The 7,215-nt window shown below is 39.8% G+C and overlaps 1 pseudogene; it reads right to left on the reverse strand.

Annotated features, from left to right (window-relative positions):
* Window positions 1–6,610: 6,610 nt before the first annotated feature.
* Window positions 6,611–7,002, reverse strand: LOC103271146 (annotated as a pseudogene).
* Between the last annotated feature and the right edge of the window lie 213 nt (window positions 7,003–7,215).

Consider the following 7,215-nt stretch of genomic DNA (forward strand, 5'->3'; position numbering starts at 1 on the left):
CAGAAGCAGAGATTGGAATGAGGCAGTCACAAACCAAGGAGCGCCGGGAGCCACCAGAAGCTGGGAGAGGCAAGGAAGTTCCTCTACAGTCTTTTGAGGGAGCACGGCCCTACCAGCACCTTGATTTTGGACTTCTAGACTCCAATACTGTGAGACAGTATATTGCTCTTATGTTAAGCCCCCAAGTTTGTAGTAGTTTCCTCCAGAATTCCCAGGAAGTCAATACAAGGGGTAGGGACGATCTGCCCATCTGAGAACATGGCCCTCCTGGGTACTCATTTTGTCTCCACGAGCACCTTTTTCTTCTACCTCATCCATTCTGCACAGCTACACAGGTCCTCGAGTCTCCAGGAGAACTGGAAGAACACGAGACCCTTTGAAGGAGGGTACATTAATTCATTCCCCAGGTATGGGCATAAAGCCTGAAGCAAGATGCTTCAAGAGGGACACACAAGACCATAGCACGGGGCCTGGCTCAGAATCAGTACAGTAAGTCCCTTACATACCCTTCTGAGAGTGCATTCGTAAGTCCAATTTGTTTGTAAATCCAACAAAGTTGGCCTAGGAACTCAACTAACACAGTGGGCTATACAGTTCCAGCGACATCACCGCTGCTTTCACACTTGCTTCCGGGCATCCTGGGCTTGAAATAAAGACACTGTACTACTGTACTCTTACAGTACTGTACAGTTAAGTTCACAAAAGCACAACCACTTGTAGAGGATGCACGCATGTGACAAAGCACACCAGACACGTGAATTAACTTGCGTGATTGGACAGGCGGACGCACATTCACGTCTTTGAAAGTTTGCAACTTTTGACGGTTCATATGTAGGGGATTCATTATACTCAAAAGAGAATGTCCTCCTTCTCTGTCCCGCTGTTTCCTCTCCCAGTTGGATGACAAGCCCTTGTCCTATCTGGCCCCAGTGATTCAATGGTAGCATCAGCAGGGCTACTGGGAAACCTGGGTAGTATGTGTTGTGCATGGCTCCCAACCCAGGGCAGAGTGGGGGCTGGTACCAGTCAAACTCAGTTTCCCAAAGAGTATACTTGGGCCTGGGCTATGACAGCCCAAAGGGAAAGGGCTTTTTTTTTTTTTTTTTTTTGTCAGCTTGCCCACTCTAAAGAGGGTGTCTTTTAAAGTCGTAAAAAAGATACTGTTGGAGTGATGAAACCATTTTGGAAATAGATTGTGGTAATGGTTGCACAACATGGTGAATATCATTAATGTCATGTAACTGTACACTTGAATTTGCTAAAATGGTAAAATTTGGGTTATGTATATTTCAACACAATTATAAAAAGATTAATAATGCAATATACTCCAAACCATTGAATTGTACTCCTTAAGTGGGTAGACTGCATGGTATGTTAATTATATCTCAATAAAGTTGTTTTTAAAATGCCAAATATTTAGCCGGGCTCGGTGGCTCAGCCTGTAATCCCGCGCCTTTGGGAGGCTGAGGTGAGTGGATTGCCTGAGCCCGCGGGTTCGAGACCCGCCTGGGCAGCAAGACCTCATCTCTACAATAAATCAAAAAATCAGCTGGGCGTGGTAGCGCGTGCCTGTAATTCCGGCTACTTGGAAGGCTGAGGTGGAAGGATCGCTGGAGCCCAGCAGGCGAGGCTGCGGTGGCCGGGAGCGGCCACTGCACTCCAGTCTGGGCGACAGAGTGAGACTCCAACTCAAAAAAAAAACAAAAAAAAAACAAAAAAATAAAATGCCAAATATTTTAAAAATTTTTAAAAACACAATTTGGACTGAGTGTGTGATTCACACATGTAACCCTAATACTTTGGGAAGCCAAGATGGGAGGATTGCTTGAGACCAGCCTAGGCAACATAGCAAGACCCATAGCTACAAAACATTTTTTAAAAAATTAGCCAGGTCCTCACCTTTAGTTCCAGCTACTCGGGAGGCTAAAGTGAGAAGATCACTTGATCCCAGGAGTTTGAGGCTGTAGTGAGCCATGATTGTGCCACTGCACTCTAGCCTGGGTGACAGAATGAGACTCTGTCTCTTAAAAACTTTTTTTTTTTTTTTGCAATAATGAAAAAAGAAGTAAGACTCCTTGAGTTGTGCATGTGCTAACAGAGGCTCACAATTCCAGCCTTGCTCTGTCTTTAGCTGACAGTTGTCTCCTGGCCACTTCCTGGAGTTCAGCTCTTGGCGATTGATAGATGCTTAGCTGCGTACAGAAGCCTTGGTGTCAGAACACTGGTTCTCTGGCCACGTGGCTCATGGGTCAGGATGCCCATCCCTTAGACTCTGTATCATAAAACTTCGTGTGCAGGCTCTTTCTATGTATTTCCGGCCCTAATTAGCACATTCTGCATTTTCCAAACCAACCTTTCTATTTTTGGCGTTCCATTCACCCTTCCCCTTTGCACTACTGCATCATACCTTTGATGTTTTGAGAGCTGTGAGCAGGGTCATGGAATGTTTTGATGGAAGAAATTATTGCATAGCAACAATTTGCAACACACTCTATATTTGTATCCAAGAAATACAGGTAGACACAAAAACAGAAACAACTTGTCAACTTACACTCTTGCATGACATGGGGAAGGATAATCTAGAATTTCTGACACACCCCATTTGCTGTAAAGGCATTATGAAAAGGATTGGAAATACCCACCTAGGTTGAACTAGGTTAGAAAAAACATCTTATAAATAAATGAGTATCTATTGTTCATGGAGAGGCCGTGTCCAGATAAGGGTGTCTCTTGTGATTATATTTAACACTAGTGTAAACATTCTACAACCTGCCATTCTCATAGCTAGATTTATACTTTGTCCATCTAAGATAATCAGCAAGAGTGGAGGAGAACACAGAAATCTAGGATAAAGCTAAGGGCTAAAAATCGAGGAAGAAAATAACAACAGCCTCGAAAACATAACATCCTGCCACACATAACAGATAACCTTCGGGAAGAGGATGTTAAGAGATTGAGAAAAAGAGAAGAGACATGGTAAGAGCAGTTGTAAGCATGTTTTATCTGATTCTGATTTATAGAAAGTCAGTAATTTGCATACTGCACCTGTATTAATCAGGTACTTGATTGAACAGAGGCTTCTCATTTCTTTACTCTATCAAACCGTCTAGGATGACACTCGGGGGATTGACACTGACGTTCAAATAAGTAGCAGAGAGAAGAGTCTAAAGTCACCACTCAATGAAATAATTTGGCACTCTTATAGGGAAACCATTATATTTAACCAAAGGAAAGCCTCATTTTCACTGGAAACCCAGAAAGCATAAGCAAGACATTTCAAAGGCTACATGGGGAAGATTAGTCAAGTACATTATCTGTCTCCAGAAAAGACAAGCTGAACAGGTAAATCCAGCCCTCAATTATTCGGAGTTGTCAGTGGATTGTACAATATCTTTGTTCCTATTTGTGATTCTGAATGACTGTCTTTTAGTACTGTTATTTGGCTGTGCAAAGGCCATTCTGAACTACTGAATACTCACTTGCCAGTGTCCTTTGTACTTAGAGGTGTTAATGTGACTTGGTTTTGGCCAGGGAGACACAAGGAAGTTTGCTGAGAGTGGAGGTTGGGGAATGAGAAGGCTTTCCTTTTGATGAAAGAGGTGAGAACATAGCGTTATACTATCTGTTCTCCCTGTTTCTGCCCTGTACACAATTATGATGTTTCTGGCGCAACCATGAGATGGCAAGGATAGGGGACAAAAAGTCAACCACTAATGAGAAGCCAACCACTAATGATGTCAGAGTGATCAGATAGAAACACCTGGCTCCCTGATGATTCAACTGAGCAAGTGAACCAACATCAGCCTCTCTCTACCTCCAGATTTCTTAAGCAGAAAAGCAAATGCCCATTGATTTAAGGTACTGTTGTTTGGGATATCTGTTACTTGCAGCCCAAAATATTCCTAACTGACACACCATGTAGCGGGGGTCCCAGTGGGTATAGAACCTTGATGTCTGAGTAATGGGTGTCACAAGTAGCCTGCAGGCTCCTGTTTGCACTTTGAGGAGATTAATGACAGGGACTTAAAGGCAAAGACAGAGATGGAGTGAACAGCATAGGGTCTGTTTCCTGGTCAGAACCCATGAATTAGGCCTTAGTCTATGGAGAGAGTGTAGAGCATACACTGCAGAGAAGGACCTGCTTATATCAAACAATTTTATGTGCTTTTCTCTTGGTCATGTCTTTTGTCACAGGGTCTCAGCCATGAGCTTAAGATGGGGAGGAAAAAGATTTCTTCTTTACACAACAATGTGACACAACACTGGCCCTTCAAAGCCCTGGACATCAGCAAGATGGCAGTAAGATGAGTGAGAGAGGGCTACTTAGCAAACACCAGGGGTAGAATTGCTGTGTCACATGGCATATGTAGTATGTAGGTTCAGCTTTTAGTAGACATCGCCATACAGTTTTTTAAGGTGTTGTGCCAATTTACACTGTATAGCACTACAGTACATAATCAGAAAAGGGGAGTTTCAAATGTATCCCACATCCTCATCAACACTTAGTGCTGTCTGTTTTTTAAATTTTAGCCATTCTGGTGAATATATAGTGATGGTGTCACATTATGGCTTAAATTTGCATTTCCCTGAAGACTAATGAGAATTAACACTTTACATATGCAGATTAGCCATTTGGATATCTTCTTTTAGAGGTGCTTGTTTACAGATTTTTGCCTATTTATTTATCTATTGCGTTGTCTTTTTCTTATCAATTAGTAGAATTTCTTTATCTATTCTGAGTGGGAGAACTTTGTCAGATAGATATATTGCCAATATCTTTTCCTTCTCTCCGGCTTGATTTTCGGGTTCTTCATCCCCCCCCCCCGGCCCAAGTTGGAGACTAACTCTGTCACCCAGGCTGGAGTGCAGTGGCACACTCGCAGCCACTCCAGCGTCAACCTGCTGGGCTCTGGTGATCCTTCCACCCCAGCCTTCCAAGTAGCCAAAACTTTACAGGCATGCGCTACCATGTTCAGCTAATTTTTTTTTATTTACTATAGAGACGAAGTCTTGCCAAGTTGCCCGGGTTGGTCGTGAACCCATGGACTCAGGCAATTCACTCACTTCAGCCTCCCAAAGGGCTGGGATTACAGGCTGAGTCACCGAACCCAACCTCAGGTTCTTAATGTATACTTTTCGTGAACAGACATTCTTATTTTTTATATAGTTAAATTTATTAATCACTTATTTTGTGGTTATTACCTTTCTGGGGTTGTTTTGATTAAGAGACAATCTCTCACCTTAATGTCATGATGGTAGAGCTTTATTTTTCAACTAGAAGTTGAATTATTTCAGCTTTCTTATTTATAATTTTCTCAGAATTTTTTTGGTATAGTGTAAGATAGGAATCAATGTTTATTTGTTTTTTCATGAGTTTTTAAAAGACTAAGACCATTAGGAAAAAGGTCACCTTTTAACCAATGTATAGCTGAGTTAACTTTGCCATAGATTAAGTAACTTTATATGAATTGGTTGATTTTTAATACATTCTTCTGATATGTTGCTTGATATTTCTATGTTACATGAATATTTTGCTGTTTTACTTGCCATGCCTTTATAATCTCTCTTGATATTATAAACCCTCTAATTTTATTTTTCTTATTCAAAGAGACTTAGTTATTATTCTTTGCATTTCCATATAATTTTATAATCAGACTGTCACTTACCTCAAAAAGAAAAAAAGCAAAACAAACAAGATATCCTGAATTCAGTTGGCCTCTTTATAACAGTGAATCTCTAATCCATGAAAATAGTTTATTCCTTCTTTATTGGATCTTCTGCAATTTCTTTATAATATTTTCTTGCAAATTTTTAATAAGATTTATTTTAGATATTTGATGTCTGGGGATACTATTATCAATGGTACAGATTTTATTTTCCTTTTAATTGTTGTTAGTATATAGGAATACAATTGATTTTTGTCCATTGGACATTGTATTCAGTGATCTTTATAAATGTACTTAATGATTCTAACAGTTTTTCTATAAGTTATTTTGTCTCTCTCTAAATGCACAATCATGTCATCTACAAATACTGATGGCATTGCATCTTCCATTTGAGACTTCATAGCTTTTATTTCTTTTTTTCTTGCTATAACTCTAGTACCACAAAAAGTTATTCAGGACTCTTCTTGTTTCTAATCTCAAGGGATGGCTTTGTATTTTATCTTTAAGCATGATGATTGCAGTAGATTTTCTTGTAGATGCCTTTTATCAGATTAAAGAAATGCTTTCTATTTTAATTTTGATAAGAAAGTATTTTATCAGAAATGCATATTGAATTTTATCAGTGCTTTCTCTACATGTTTTGAGCATGGCCACATGGTTTTTCTCCTTCATTCTATTGAAGTGATAAATTGTGATTGCTGTCTTTCGAGTATTAAACCAATCCTGTATCACTGGATTCTATTTGCTAATATTTTGATAAATAATTTTAAGTTTACCTTCATGAAAGAAATCTGTCTGTAATTTTTCTGTCTGTAATTTTTTGCATTATTTTGAATTATAGCTGGTCTTATAAAATACGTTTTAAATTGTCTTCTGCTTTCCTGTTTTCTGAAAGAATTATATAAAATCAGTGTGACTTATTTATTTATTTTTCACAGAACAAGGCTTTTAATTTTTATTACAGAAAAAAAGCTTCACTTCTGTATTTTGCTTTCTGACTCTGTGCTTGTGCCTTCAACACTTTCACGGCGATTTTCTGCTCCTTGATAAGAAAAGCACACTTGATCCTGTCACGAACACATTTTGCACACATGGAACCACCATAGGCCCGGCTGACATGTTTTTTTGTTTTGGACAACCTCATAAGAACTTTAGGTCTCACAGCACGAACCCCTCGAAGTCTGCCTGGGCACATACCACACGCAGACTTTGGTGCTTTCCCAACCTTCTTGGTATATAGGTAAACGATCCTATTACCAGGCGTTCGGGACAGTCTCATTTTGTTAGAGGCTGTATTGTAGGAAAGCCTGCGATGGTATGTAGAACGCTGGGCCATTCTGAGTGCCTTTACACAGCATCCCCAGAAAAAGAAAAGGGAAGCCCTTACAAGTTCAAAAGTCAAATTTGCCTCATGATTTATTTATTCAAGTTTGGAAAAATTCATTGGTGAAAACATTTGGACCTGGAGTTGACTTGAAGGAAAGGTTTTGAACAACAGATTCAATTTTAATAGACGCTAAACTATTCAGAATTTCTATTTCTCATGATA

This window comes from Carlito syrichta, unplaced genomic scaffold (genome assembly GCF_000164805.1).
Source record: "Carlito syrichta isolate Samal-C Ts95f unplaced genomic scaffold, Tarsius_syrichta-2.0.1 Scaffold311324, whole genome shotgun sequence".
Taxonomy (NCBI): Eukaryota; Metazoa; Chordata; class Mammalia; order Primates; family Tarsiidae; genus Carlito; species Carlito syrichta.